Here is a 15,082-nt window from a genome sequence, read left to right as displayed (position 1 = left end):
GCAGAACCAGGAATACATTGTACACAATAACAGCAAGAATGTGTGACGGAAAACTGTGAAAGGTTTGGTTCTTCTCAGTAATTCAGTGATCGAAAGCATTTCCAATAGACTTTCGACAGAAAATGCCATCTGTAATCAGAAAAAGAATTAAGGAGACAATGCAAAGCAACATTTATGCTCACTTCTTTTTTCTATTTTTCTAGCTCTCCCATGGTTTTTCACTTTTGCTCCGATTTTTCTCTCCCACATAATTTATAAAAATGTGTATTAAAAATAAACTAAAAAAATTATATTTAAAATTATAGCTTTTAAGTTTATTATACTTCCCTGTGCTTCTTTCTAGCCTTCTTTTTCTTCTCTACGTTTTAAGAATATGCTTCAATTAATCTATTTTCTTTTTATTTCTACTTAGCCTTCAACTTATCCCACAAATGAGAAAATAAAATAAAATTTAAAACTGAAAAACCAAGACATTGTAACTGATAAACATAGGCAAGTAAAAGAAGAAATATCTTACAATAGCCAGTAAATATCTTATTCTGCATTATGATTTCATCACCTCACAGTCAAGAGATAAGACTCATGCTTTAACATTAGATCTCTAAATTTGTTAAGCAATTAATTTATCAGAGTTTAGAAGTTTTTCAAACTTGTTTTAGTTATTTTTTAATTATATAAATTATTCTCTTGGCTTGGCTCACTTCACTATGCATAGGTTCATATAAATCTTCCATATTTTCTGAATCCAATAATTTTATGACATAGACAATGTTCTATTATATTTGTGTACCAAAGTTTTTTTACTAAAAAAATATTTTATTGATATTGGTTTTTACTTTGACTAGATTCCTTCCCTATATCTATCCCTCTCCTTCTTTCAGAAAGCTAAAGATTTACCTCAAAAATAAATGTTCATATTATTAATTCACTGACCTGCTACCTTTAGATGTTTCTGGGGTGTGACTTAGATGATAGATATCACTTATTGAATGTACTTTATGGTGATTTCGCTACAACTTACTTTTTGAGTTGACTATTCCACTGGGATATGCTCATGTGCATATGAGTGACTGAGTTTTCAAAATGTTTATATATTTCTCAAGGAGAAATGAGCAATTTTTCAGCAAAGAAGTAGAGATTAGAAAACAGAATCATATTGGAAAACTCCCAAAGTTGTGAATTTCAAAAGCTATGTCCAAGAATTTGCAGGTGCAAAATCTGACCAAACTTGAATGTATTTTGCTTTTTTTATAGATAAAAGTTACACAAAAAAAATCAATGCTTGATACAACACTATAAAAAAGCAGAAAATCAATCATTGTGTGCATGCTTGAGGTTAGAGATATAACAAAATGGAAAAAAAAAAACAGATTTCACCGTGTCAATATACGAAACAATAGAACTAATTAATTTTAAAACTACAAAGAACAAATAAAATGTTCTTTTCCCAAACCTGAAAAATAAGACTGAGCACAATTTATGTTTATACAGTGATGGGAACACAAAACTCCACTAACATCTCATGAATATTACATGTATCATCATAAATTTCATGAAGTTAAGAGCAGAAACAATAAATGAGCCAGAGATTTACAAATAGGAAGAAATAACTTATTTTAGTAATAGTTTGGGTAGCAAAAACTTTCCTTTAAAACTTACTTTTGACTTGAAAATAATAGAATATATTTCTTCTCCAAAGCATAGCCAGGACCTTATGAACCAAGGACTCTTACCCAACAAATTTATTCCAAGATGTATATTCATTTGCTCATTGCTGTACAAGTGCATTTGTCAAGGTAAATGATCACTGAAATTAAAAGTAGAAAGTGAAATCATTTTGCACATCAAGAGACAGTAAAGAAATCAAGAAAAATTTCATCTCCTACAGAGTTTAGATATGAGTCAACAAGCTGGTAAAATGAAAGATTCATAAGTAAAAAAGAGCACATAAATATTCCATTTTGTTCTCTCTTTCCAAGTTCCAGATCTAATTATTTTGTTACTTTCACATTGAACTTCACTTAGTAGATAAAGTATCACATCCCCTTTGGGGCAATTATAAATCAAAATTAATTATGTTAATTAGTCCATGGAGCCTGACCTAATTAAATTTATCTAGTTAATGCTATTAATTCTCAATATTGTCTTCAGGGAGAGCTTACCTTTTTGGTATACCAGTGAGGAAAAACAAGTTCTCATTTATAATCAGTTTCTAGACAATTGTAATATTTTATATAGCTGCCCAGGTTAGGGGGGAAAATAATATACCCATTTAGCAATGATGTTTCTCCCAGCTATTGATCACAGAGACTTCTTCTGAAACTAGAATGAAAGAAAAATCAAATCTGTCACCATAAATCATGTTCTTTCATTTAATCTTCAGTCATGCCAGAATTTCAAAAACTACATCTACTAATTATAATATGAGACCATTTATACTAAATTTGAAATCAAAGCTTATTCAATTTTTATTAAATACTGAATATTTCCTGCAATGATATTAAAAAACATTAAAATATTATTGTGAATCTTGAATGGAAACTTTTAAAGCAACCATATGGTGGAGGTAGTGAAAATAAAGAGGACATCAAAATCATCAAATTGATCAAATAGAATAAGTTTCAGATGTTGTGGCATTTTGCCAGGTGAATTTTCAGATATTAAATCAATTCCAACAAGGTTCAGAAATCTAATTCAAGGTCATATTGAAAAAAGACTTCAATGACAGTAAAATTTCAATAAAAATCTTCTGTATTCTCACAAAGCTCAACAAAAATAAAATACATTATAAGCCATTAAAAATATAAGCATGATCTCTGACCTCACTGAGTCACAAATATGATCATAGTAAAATAAAAGGGTCCATTGTGGAAATGGGTCATCCTGATATCAACTATAAAATTAGTGATATGGAGCCAAATATTTGAGTCTTTATTTATCCAAAATACTATCATGAACATATTCAAACCCTCTCTGACACTATGTATACTCTCAACTTATAGAACTCCTTTGAGAGAGTAAATAGCTCTTGAAATATGGGCAAGAATTTTACTTTTCTCAAAATGTTATAGGGTGCTGCTCAGCTTTCATTTTGTTACTGAATAAAATTACAAAAATAGTTCATAATAACATTTAAATTCGCTTTTCTCTCCCTGAATTTTAATTATATCTTATTCATATTGATTTTTTCTGGAATGGCCTTTCATGTCTTAGTTACCAGCCTGTTGATGTTGAATCTCTTCATATTTAGAAAAAATGGTCCCAAAAAATAGACATAGTGTGGAGCAATATCTGAAGCTTTTCCACCATCACAGAACATGTCATGGAAGAATGTATGTGCTATTGGAATAGAGTTCAAGAACCCATGGTTGACTCCCTAAAATAATGAAGTTCACAGGAAGACCTTTAACCAATCAATAGCTATTTGTTAAATGACCACTATATGGCAAGCAATGTAATTGTTTGGGATAAAGCTTATATTCTGAGGAAAGCATTATGTGCAAACATAGATACAATATGTACATTGCACATAAGAGGGTACATGACAAAACCTCAGGGTACTGACTGTTTGGATGTACAACATGGATAATTAACCAGTAAAATAGTCTGAGAAGGAATTGTGAAACAGGAAAGAGAAAGCATGGTAATAAATAGTTAGAAAAGAAAATACATCTGGGAAGAGCTTAATAGTGTTAAATGTTATAAAGTGGTCAAAAAGGATGGGGTCTTAAGGAAAACTTTTAGATTTGGCAATTACAGTTCATAAAAAATGGAGGTGAAGTACCATTTCATTTAATTATTTTAAGCCTTTTCCCAGCATTTAGCAATGTGTCCTAATTCTAGTACACCATATTTTGGGGGAGTCCATTTTCACTTTGTCTCCATAGCTCCTTTCTACTTTCTCTTTCTATACTGAAAAGAATCAACTTTGTTTGTCTAGCATTGTCTACCTTATACTGCAAGATAATTACCTATGTTAACCTTCAATTGTTTTCATTGACCTAATCTTGATCCTCTATTATATCTCAATCGTACAAAGCTAGATATAAATAGTATTGAAAGTGTAATGGTAACAATTTTTAACAGTAGGATAATGTTTTGTTTCCATTATCTTTCCTAGGAATACCCACCATTCTGATGCCTTTTTTTTTTTTTTTTTTGCTTGCAATAATGTGTTTTTAATGTCTTTGTTTTCCTTTGGTTGAAATTGATAACTCAGAATCCTTCATTTTAAAAATATAGCATGGATTTTTCTCAATTAGTTGAGGAATATGATTTCATTGGTGTGGATGATCCCTCCATTGAAGCAGATTATAACCACTCTAAAATTTAATGGAATGATTTTAAGTTATTATGACTACAAAAATAAATTAATCATTCCAAAGCAAATTCTACTGATGAACTTCACTGAATTTATAATGTTCTTTTTTCCACCTCACAAAAGAAAGACAGTGTCTTTGGATCTGTTCTTTGGATATTAGTTTTCCCTTTTCATATTACTTCATATTTATCCAACACGGAAATACATTTATATTTCATGATTGCTCATCTTAGCTTATAATATATTTTTCCCTGAATTTTATCCTGTTAGGAATTGGTTTTTCTAGACAAATATTTTCTCTGGTGGTCCTATCATCATCTATTATAGGATTAATTGTGATCACTACATTTATGGTAAGGTTGTTTTGAGGCAGCTACTAACTATATATTGAGATTTTTTTAAGTACAGTAATAGTTATTAAGAACATTCAGTCCAACTGAATTGATTCACATTTACATTTACTAAGTAATTCCAGGATACAAAGGTATAAGACATGGTTTCTCTTCTCAGAGAGTTTAAAAACCCTTACTGGAGGAGCTAAGAAATATTCAGTTCTAACTGCTATATAAGATAGGACTTGACTAGTGTATAAGAAAGACACAAAAAGATTAAATGATAGTTTAGAGGAGGTAAAGACCTCTTGGGGTCATCAGAGAAGGCTTCTTGGGAGAGGTAGCACTGCATTTTATTTGGACTTTAGCATTTATGGATAGGATTTCAGTAGACTGAGATGGAGACCTAAATGCTTAGGACATTTGAAGCCTATGGAACCTGTGGAGGCATCAAAATATGGGATATATTTGAGAAATAATGAATTTCACTTTAAAAATTTCTGCGTGACTGGGCAAATTACATTACCTCTAAGACTCAATTTCCTCTACAGAAAATTAGAACCTGATTGAGACAGTCTTGAAGACTCTACCATCTAAAATACTATATTACTATGAATGTGAGTTACAAAAATTGAGGCTGGATTCTTGAAGACCTTAGATTCATGATTGAATAAGTTTTACTTGGCAGACAAAAGGGAAGTATTAAAAATTTTTGAAAAAAATATTGGTTAAAAGGTCAGATAGATGCTTTAGAAAGATTAATCCTACAATAATATTTGTAGTACTTTGGAATGGAAAAGAGAAGGTTTAGAGTTGCCATTGTCCAATTAGCTTAAGAGATAATGAAGATCCTTTTTTGGAAATGAATTAATGCTGCAGGACAAGGGAGATGGAGACAAGAAAAAGGAATATTCAAAGATGAATGAGATTTAGTGCTTAGGAGGTATCAAAGAAAATAATGCCATTAATCGAAATAGGGAAGCCAGGAAAGGAACATGTTTTGAGGAAAAGATGATGAGCTTTATCTGACCAAATTAATGTTAGTGCTAACGATCTAGTTGTAGATGTCCAGTGGGTAGCTGTAATCTTAGATCTTATTCTCAGAAAATTGGACAGAGAAGGAAGTATAAACTCCAAAGGTAAGGTATGCTGGTTGAAGATATGTGAGTGAAAGCCCTATATCTAGATCTGTAATTCAAAATAAGCATTTAGAAATAGTTTGTCTGTTTAACTATTTTTTTCTGCTAGAGATAATGATAGCAAATGTCTGGGTGGTTGAGTCATAATCATTTTAGATGAGCAAAACTTATAACCACCTACAAGTTATTAATCTATTGAGCACAAAGAAAAATGACAAACAAAGATATTTGTCTCTTCATCTCTTTCAGAAACCATAATAATCTATGCCTTCTGAAATCTTTCTTTTAAGAGAATAGGTAGGTTAGGGGGATTATATTTTTGCATCAAAAATTATTTTCATCCATCATTCCCAATCATTTTAATAACTGAGTTAATTCCAGAGGAATTTTATGTTCTTCTTACCAATGAACATGGTAGAACAGGAATCACATAAATTATACATTGTGATCAACATTCCAATGCATCTGGAAATAGTTCTTTTTAAATTTCTTATTCCCCAAAAAAGTTAAATACAGATTTCACTGTGTTCCCAATAATTTTCCAAAGCTATTTAAATAGAATGTGACAGTTTAATACTTTAAAAGATCTGTGATTTTATTGGGTAGATATTCCTAAACTGAATATAAATATCAAATCTTCAGAATAATCGTGATAAATAATATGTCTTATAATGGTTTGTGATTTGGGTAATATTTTTCCTCTGTGTTGTTTGTTTGTTTTTTTTTTTTAATACTTTAGATGTGTCCTGGATGTGAAGCTAACCTACTCCCCAACTTCACCCCCAACAATCCCCAAAAATCCTATAAAGAAAAAAAAGTAAAATTATTATGCCATTAAACAGATGTCTGAACTGAAACTGGAAGTGTCAGACACCATATTCAAAGCAAGTCTTGTATTCTTTCTACTACACCAAAAGCCTTTCAGACTTCAAGCATTTCACAACATCACAGAATTTGGAAGTGGGAAGGGTTTTGGAATCATGATTTAAAGGAGGGAAATATACATATGTGTGTGCATATATATCTCTATATACATACACATATTGTATATCGAGATATATATTAATGTATATATTGCATGTTTGTGTGTGTATAAAAATTAGGGATGCATTTGTGGAAAATAAAATCTAGCTATGCACATATATATGTATAGGTATGTGAGTATATATACATATATATGTTTTATTTACCACATAATTAATATCCATAGAAGTGATTTCTTGGAAACAATAGCATCTTCAATTCATAATTAAATTGGAGAACTGTTTAAGTGTATGGTTTAGTCTTTACTTTATATAGTATATTATGTTTATTTAAATAGTGCACACTAGTCTAAAAAGCTGTATTCCTATGAAGCTCTTAAAAGAAAATTCATCTATAAATATGACTTTAATAGAAGAAAATGGCATCTACCTGAAAGGTTATTTTTCAGAAAAATACAAATTTGTGTGTGTGTGTGTGTGTGTGTGTGTGTGTGTTTCTATGCCTATTCTCAAACACAATTAAATAATATACTTCAGTAAAGGATTCCATTTGATTTTAGAGACCATAAAGTGATTAGCAAATTTTTTTTTCATGATATTTAATGGGTGTCTCTGAGACATCATGATGATGAACATGAAGATAAATATAACAATAGTAATAACTGACTTGTATCTGTTTTATTCCTTATGATGGGGATGAAATAAATATTATCCTCCCTTTATAAATGAGAAAACTGAGGTTTACATTACACACATTTCAGATTGGCTAAGATGACAGGAAAATATAATGATGGATGTTGGAGGGCATCTGGGAAAACTAGGACACTGAAACCTTGTTGGTGGAGTTGTGAATGGATCTAACCATTCTGTAGAGCAATATGGAACTGTAATATTCTCTCTAAAATGTAATGTTCTCTGTTGAGGTTTTCTTGGGGTCTCTGGGAGCAGCCTTCATTTGAGTTCAATAATCACCACAGGAGTAGCCAGGGGTTCAAGTCCAAATCCTTGATTGTCTCCTTCAAAGTCTTGTTCCTTCATTTGGAGCTCAGTTAGCTTTCTTAGAGACCTATCTCTCTCCTTGGTTCTGAGAGCTTGATCTCCCGCCTGCCTTCTCTGGCTTCTGAATCTCCCAGAATTCCAAAGGTTTGTGCTTCAGCTTCCAGACACAACAAAAGTGGAAGATGGAATGAATCTGTTTCAGCCTCCAAGAGCTTCTAATGTGCTTGTCTTTCTGGCCCTGAGAGCTTCTCCTTATATACCCCAAACTGAGTACAAACCAATCATTATATCACTAGGAAACAATTATTTGTTATAGGATTAAATCAATGCTAAACTAGATTTAAACATTGTCTCTTCAATTCCACTTAGTACCTTGTTTCAAGTTCTGGCCCATAATGTCTTCTTGTAGGATTAAAGCAATCATACTGAACCATCCTAAACTAGATAACTATTGTCTCTATCAATTACACTGACTTAGTACCTTGTAAGAATCCTTTGTTTCAAGTTCAGAGTTCTAGCCCATATAATGGAACTATGCTCAAAAAGCTTTCAAACTGTACATACCCTTTGACCCAGCAGTGTTTCTACTGGGCTTACATCCCAAAGAGATCTTAAAAGAGGGATCCACATGTGCAAAAATGTTTGAGGCAGCTCTTTATGTAGTGGTAAGAAAATGGAAACTGAGTGGACGCCCATCAACTGGAGAATGGCTGAATAAATTATGGTATATGAATGTTATGGATTATTATTGTTCTGTAAGAAATGACCAGCAGGATGATTTCATAGAGGCTTGGAGAGACTTACATGAATTGATGCTAAGTGAAATGAGCAGAAACAGAAGATCATTGTACACAGCAACAACAAGACTACACGATGATCAATTCTGATGGACATGGTTCTTTTCAACAATGAGATGATTAAAACCAGTTCCAAATGTTCAGTGATAAAGAAAGCCATCTACACCCAAAGAGAGGACCATGGGAGCTGAATGTGGACCACAACATAGCTTTCTCACTCTGTTGTTGTTTGTTTGCATTTTGTTTTTTTTCCCAGTTTTTTTTTTTCCTTCTTGATTCGATTTTTCTTATACAGCACAATAACTGTATAAATGTGTGTGTGTGTATGTGTGTGTGGTGTGTTGTGTGTGTGTTGGATTTAACATATATTTTAACATATTTAACACTTATTGGACTACCTGCCATCTAGGGGAGGAGGAAAAGGGAAGGAGGTGATAATTTGGAACAGAAGGCTTTGAAAGGGTCAATGTTGAAAAACTGACCATACATATGTTTTGTAAATAAAAAGCTTTAATTAAAAAAAAAAGAATGTTCTAAATCATTTGAAGAGAAATACAAATTAAAATGAAATCTGAGAAACCAAAAAGAGAGAGAGAGAGAGAACTGAGGTTTAGAGAGTTGAAAGATTTTTTTTTTTTTGGCTATTTAAATTTAAATGTCAAACATTGGGACCCTGGCTTTTTGACTCTGCTTTTACATTATTGTTGTTTTCTTTTTTGTTTGTTTTGTTTTCTTTTCTTTTCTTTTCTCAACATTATATTGTGGGCCTCTTTGCTCTCATACTTAACTAAACCCAAATTACTAATAATGAAAACTGACAAAATAATGAATCAATTAATATTAGTCAAGAAATCATTTAACTCATTGTTTTCTTTATAAGTAGTTAAAGTTTAATATGCTTTTATTAAAGCTCTGTTTAAAGTTTGTTCTCTAAATATAGTTTACAAGCATAATTTCCTTTTAATTAAATTATTTGTTAAATTATCAAGCATTTATTTTTCTCTTTTATTCTTCTCCCCACTGGAAAAAGAAAAGAAAAAAAAAATAACTTTTAACATGTATATTCAAGAAACATAAATTTATATATTGTATGTATCCAAAAATATATGTGCTGTTTCATATTATTTTATCACCTTTCTCTTAAGAATTGAGTAATATTCATCTTCACTGATCCTCTGGAAACATGATTGAACATTGTATTGATCAGCGTTTATAATGCATTCAAAATTGTCCTTACAATGTTCTTTGTATATTTTTTTTTCTTTTCTTTATGAGCCCTTCACTTTACATAGGGTCCTACAAGTCTTCTCAAATTTCTCTAAATTACCCATTTTATCATTTTTACACAAAATATTACATTTTGTTAATATAAAATGTTACAACATTACATTGATATATGATAATTTGCTAAGCTCTTACCAATTGATAGACACCTCTTTATTTTATTTTTTGCCACCCCAAAATTTTGCTATAAATATTTTTGGACATTTTTATAAGACCTTTTTCTCTCTTTCAAATCTTTGAAGGATAGACCTAGTACTGGTTTTGCTGGATCAAAGGATTTGGCAGTTCAATTATTTTTTTCAAATCCCAAAGTGATTTCCAGAATATCTAGACCAATAGGACATCAACACACCTACTATCTTACAGACTCTCTTAACATCTGTTATTTTCCATTTATTTTTGGTCAATTTGATATATGAGAAATAAAACTTCAGAGTTGATTATATTTGAATTTCTCTATTAATGATTTGGTGCATTTTTACATAGCTATACATAGCTTGGATATTTTCCCTTGAAAACTCCCTGTTTCTTTCCTTTGACCATTTATCAATTTGAGAGACTTTTGTTCCTATAAATTTAAATTCGTAAAAAATATCTTGTAAATGAGACTTTTTCCAGATGAACTTGCCATGCAGATATTTCCCAAATAAGTATCTTGCTTCTAATTTTAGCTTTATTGGTCATGGTTGTGATGAAAAACAATTTTAAGCAAACAAAATTATTTCTTTAACATCTATAATTCCTTTATTCTCTATTTTTTCATGAACCTTTAATATAGAGATTTTAAAATGTATTTTACAAGTTCTTTGTGTCTCTAATTTTGTTTCTGATGAGTCATATATATATTATATATATATATATATATATTCATTATATATATATATATATATATATAATGAATATATGTTTGTACATTTTTTGAGCTGAACATGATGTTGTATGATATAAGTTGTAAATTTAAATAAAATTTCTGCCAGACTGCCAGAAATTTTGGTCAGAAGGTGAGTCCTTACGACTGTAACTAGAGTCTTTGGCATTTATTCAGAACAATATTATTATACATACTTGTTTTAGTATATAGTGTACCTAATCTGTTCCACCAATCTACCTCTCTTTTTTTAACCTTACTTTTTGAACCAGCATTAAATTATTCTGATGATTCCCATTTTGTGCAGTACTTTGAGATCTAGTACTGCTTGGCCTACTTCCTTCCTACTCTTTTTTCATTATTTCTCTTGAGATTCCTGAAAATTCTCATTATTTTTTTTTCATTTTTTTAGTTCTGTAATTATTTGACAAGTATTTAGTAGATAATTTTTTTAGTAGATAGTTTTTAGTAGAAAAATTAATATTGATAATATTGTAATTTTATCACATTGGCTGAGTCTACCTGTGAGCAATTAATATTTCATCAATGCTTTTCAGCTAAATAATCATTTAGTTTTTTTAATGAATCTTGGTATATGTCTACCTCAAAGATTTTATTCATTAGCTAGTTGGTTTTCTTAAAAAAAAATTAAGTGGGTTTTCTCCTTTTTATTCTTCTGACTATATTTCATTGGCAGTCTATAGAAATACTGATGATCTATGTGGATTTATTTTTGTTAAAGTAATTGTTTCAATTAATTTATTTAAATCTCTAGATTTCTTTAAGTATGCCAATATATCATCTGAAAAGGTACATAAATTTGTTTCTTCTTTGCCTACTTATCCCTTTACTTATTTATTTATCCCACCTATAAGATTCACCTGTACACATACCTCAAGATAATGTAAAGACTTCATCATTATAAATGCTCTTCTGATTGTTCATTTATATTTACTTGTTTGTTTTTCTCTTAACTCCCATATTTTGGGGTATAGGATGTGTTCAGTAAGGCTAGTATCTCTGATTTAAGGGCTGCCATTGCCCTTTCAGGGATGCTAATACCTTTCATGTGTACCTGATCCACCTAACTCTTACCTGTGACTCCAAGAAGCTATAACATATGCAACAACCATACTATAGTAAACCATTTCAGCAAACAGGCTAAACCAGATTGAAAGTTTATGGATCTCAATGGATCTCAAACCCATCAGTGACTTTGCATCTTAAGCTGTCACCAAGCTTCTTGACTCTGACTTGACACTGGGCTATGATGACCTTGTAAGAGGTCTTACTTGAATCCAATTTATGCATGAATCAAAAGATAGCAGCTAATTAACATAGTGATATCACTTGTATTTCAGTATTTCTACTCAGGTTATTTTAACCAAGAATACTTGGAAGCACTCTATTTAAATAAAAGTGCAGTATTTCTTTTTTTTTTTTTTTTTTGCATTGCATAGACTGTCTTTTAACTTTGGGAATATGTTATGCCAAACTCCTTCCTTCCTATTATGATAGTAATTGCCAAATTTTGAGTGACTTTGCTATGATTCCTTGGTAATTTAACACTTTCTTTTCATTACTTATAGTATTTTTAACCAAGATGTTCTGGATTTTGGCTATGATACTTATAGGAGCTCTCATTTTTACATTTTTAGGGGGTATTAAGTGGATTTTATCTAATTTTACTTTGACTTCTTGTTATGTCTGGACAGGTTTTTTTTTTATGATTTTTAAAAATATGATATCCATGTATTTTTTTGTGATTTTTGTTTGTTTTTGATGATAGTTTTTAATGATGCTTAAAAATCTTTGTTTTCAAGGTCATTTTTATATGATAGCTAATATTTTCATAAATTTTGTCAGTATATTGACTTTATTTTTATATTTCTTAATTTCACAGAGCCATTCACTTCTTTTTGGTATACTCTATTTTTCAGATGGTTTGTTACTTGACTATTTTATCTATTTCCTATCCTCATCTTTTATCTCTTTCCAAATCTTTCCTCCAATTATCATTTGTTTTTCAATAGTTTGCTCTAGTGTTTTTATTTAATATATGTAATTTTAAAGTTAAAAAATGCTTACTTAATTTTTTATAGAAATTTTAATTCATCCTATGGAAAAAAAAATATTTTTCTCTAAGACTTGGTGTATAGTTTGTTTTTTTTTTTAATGAATTAATTGGGGTGCATTATGTCAGACATTTTTTGCATCATAATAATTTTTTTATCTTTTTTCATTTTTACTATTTATTCAATCCTCTAGCAAATTGGGATCTAACTCCAGTATCCCAGGTCTTCCATTGATCACTTGCCTGTGTGTCCATTTTGGGAGCTCATGCTAGAAATATGATTCCTTTCATTTCTCCTTGGATCTAATCATTATTCTGTGTGGTGTTCTTCCAAAATCTTTCTTGGAGTAAGTATTGTAAAAACTGGACTATATTGTTTCCTCCTACACAAAATTCTTGCCCAGTGTCTTCTATGATTTTCTTTAATATTTTTCCAATCTAATTATACTATAAATTAGAATTCCAATCTAATATACACTCAGAAAATTGTTTTGTATAGAGTTTGAAAGAGATGATTAATTCATTTATTTAAAAAATCAATTTGCATCAATAAATCATAAAGTGAGAATATTATAAAGACCTTTTTGTATTTTTCCAAGAAAAAATATTCATACAATATAGACAGTAAAGTGCTTTTAAAATTGTAATTTCTTATGCTATTTCCTATGGATTCACATGTAGATTATTTAGTTAATGGCATCAAATAAAATCAATTGTGATGATGTAGATGCAAGTTCATCTGATTTTCATAAAACCTTTGTTTTAGTATGCTAAAACCTGTTGCTCAGGTAATTCAATTTATGTGGACAACAGGGTGGCACACACTGAAAAGAGTGCCAGGATTGCATTCAGAAAGATCTGAGTTCAAATGCAGCCTCCGATATTTATTTCTAGTGCAATCCTGAGCAAGTCACTTAATCTTAATTGCCTCTGTTTCCTCATCTGTAAAAGAATTACAGAAGTAAATGGCAAATAGCTCCAGTATCTTTGCCAAGAAAACCTCAATGGAGTCATGAAGAATAGGACATAACTGAAATAAATGAACAAAACAAAAAATTCAGTTTACTCTTCTTCTAAATTATAAATTCTAATACCCAAGGGAAATTTGGGTGTATTTATAGAAGGGGGACATAATCCTGTAACCCCCTGGAGAAATCATGGGAGGGTAGACATTAGATTAATAAAATGAGTAATATGTATAATCCAACAACACTGAAAAATACTGGGGAAGCAAGGAGTTAGAGACAAGAAGTATGTTTTTGAAGTCCCAGAAAAAGGAGAGGACTCTCTACATGCAGTTAAACTGAGCAATTCCAGGATGCAAAAGAGAATACAAAGAAAAGAAAAATGCTTCTATTGCCTTTATTCTTGTTATATCTCTAAGGTTATCCTTCTAGACTTCCCCTCTTCTACAAAGTGAGGAAATCCAATTCTATGAAACTAAATAAAGATTTATTAAAGGCTTATTATCTTCAAGATATAATCCTAATTTCTGGAATGCAAAATTTAAATAAGATTATCCTTTATCTCAAGGAACTTGAAGTCTAACAGGGAAGAACAAACAATATAAAGAACTATGGTATGATAAGTGTAAAAAACAGATTCAAACTTATGTCACAATTTGGGAAAGGAAAGGTGAACATGAGTTGAAGCAGAAAGATTGATCTAACAAGTCTAATAATCTTAAAATAAGTGATTTGTCTCTGGAAGGTGAGAAGTAAGGTTGTAGACCTGGTGTTTCATGAGTGTGAGTTTCTCAGTTTGGAAATTTCTTGCACCAAGACAATGAAACTCATTTTTAATTTAGTTGTAGAAAAAATGTCCATGTTACACATAGGTATATAACCATATGAGCAAGAGGTAAGACTAGAATCCCAATGTACATGACAATCTAATTTATTAGATTACATGTACAATTTATTAGGCATTTATTTAAAATGCACTATGTTTCAGGCACTTAGATATTGAGGATACAAAGGCAAAACTTAAAGCCATTTTCCACTGCTGTGATTTGACACTAGCTGTTTCTTGTTGTTGAGTGCTCTATTTGCTCACTTCCATCTCCAGATTTCTTTCAACTCAGTTCAAATGATACCTTTCTTTGAAGGCCTATCTTCCCCCATTTCTAGTACCTTCCTTCTGTGAGAAATATTAGCAATAGCATCAATAATAATAATAATAAAATAAACATTTATTGAGTACATGCTAGTTACTGTACTAAGCTTTGGAGAGGCAAATAATAAAAAGAAAGATATGAGCTTACATCCTAATGGAGGAAGACAAGG

This window comes from Sarcophilus harrisii, chromosome 3 (assembly GCF_902635505.1).
Source record: "Sarcophilus harrisii chromosome 3, mSarHar1.11, whole genome shotgun sequence".
NCBI classification, from domain to species: Eukaryota; Metazoa; Chordata; class Mammalia; order Dasyuromorphia; family Dasyuridae; genus Sarcophilus; species Sarcophilus harrisii.
Note: the sequence above shows the minus strand (reverse complement) of the source record.